The sequence below is a fragment of the Elephantulus edwardii genome, unplaced genomic scaffold (assembly GCF_000299155.1).
Source record: "Elephantulus edwardii isolate Elephantulus edwardi_28Jun2011 unplaced genomic scaffold, EleEdw1.0 scaffold00205, whole genome shotgun sequence".
Classification (NCBI taxonomy): domain Eukaryota; kingdom Metazoa; phylum Chordata; class Mammalia; order Macroscelidea; family Macroscelididae; genus Elephantulus; species Elephantulus edwardii.
This window is the reverse complement of record NW_006399955.1, coordinates 2,355,875-2,357,311: the sequence shown is the minus strand read 5'-3', so window position 1 is coordinate 2,357,311 and position 1,437 is coordinate 2,355,875.

Sequence of the window (1,437 nt, the reverse complement as noted above, 5' to 3'; positions counted from 1 at the left end):
TTTTTTTTTTTTTGGTAATTACATGTCTAGAAATTGTTCCATTTTCCAGGATCCAAGTTTTCGGTATGTCTAGAAACATATATTTAGAGATGTGAGGTGTAAATTTACTGAATCTTGTTTGATTTAGTTCAGATTTGTAAACTATTCAACTGTCATACATAAAATATACAAATGGCTTCATTTGTGTTATTTCTTTTTCAGGCTTATCTTTCTAAAACAAGTTAATGAACAAAAATAAACAGGCTTTCTCATGCAAACTGGACTGTAAAATGGTTGAGTAGAGAAATCAAATAAAGAATTTGCTTGTGGTTGTTGTTATGTGCCCTCGAGTCCTTTGCAACTCATAGCGACCCTATACACAACAGCCCTAAACCCTGCTCTATCCTGCGGCAACCACACTGCCTCTGACACACCCATCCCTACCCACTGCTTAAACATTTAAGATAAATTTTATACACTTTCTATTTTTCCTAAGGCACTGAACACTCTGCAAAATGCAATGAACTTAGTTACATTTTTTCACTATTCAGAGGCCAATCTCGGAAGGAAGTTAGGATAGTCCTAGAAAAAGATTTTAACATATCTCTTATTCACTGCTAAATTGGTTGTGATCTCATTAATGAAGAGTAATTTAATATAATTAAATTATATTATGTTTTTTAAGCTCCCTTAAAAATGTTAGTAAAAGTTAGGAGTTTAACTTAGTTTATTGCTCCTAGAAATAATCATTGTTTCCTCTTATAAAGAGTGATAATGTTAGAAATCCAATAGAAAATTCTTATGAATCTTAACTGACTTAATGGCTTTAAGAAGGCCTATTATAAAGACATCAGCTCAGGTGGCCTAGTGGCAAGAAGCTGCACTGCAATCCCAAAAGCACATGGTTCAAGGCCACAAGCCCAGGAGAAGGGTGGGTAATTTCATGTGATTAACAGCCTCTGAAAACCTGCCAGAGGGTCAGCTATTGGTTGGTTTTGACAATACAAGTTGTTGTTGATTGCCTTTGAGTCAAGTATGACTCATAGTGACCTTATGAACAAAAGGTCTAAAGCTCCTCTAAAACTATTTGGTATTTATCAAAGTTTATAGTGTTTCTGGAGGTATGTTATTTAGGAAGTGGATGCCACTCCTGCTTCTAAATCTGTAATAGTATATTACTGTTTTTATATGCCATTGAGTCACTTGCAATGTATAGCAACATTATGTACAATAGCTCTGAACCCATCCTCATCCTGAGCCAGTCTCACTAACTCCAACACACCAACCCCCATTGCCTCAGTTACTGTATCAATCCATCTCATTCTGGGTCTCCCTCTCCTGTGCTGACTGGCCACTCCTCCAAGCATGATGTCCTTCTCCAAGGACTGATATCTTCTGGCAAAGTACCCAAAGTTGGTGAGGTAGTGCTTCAATATCGTAGCCTCCAAGGAAATACTT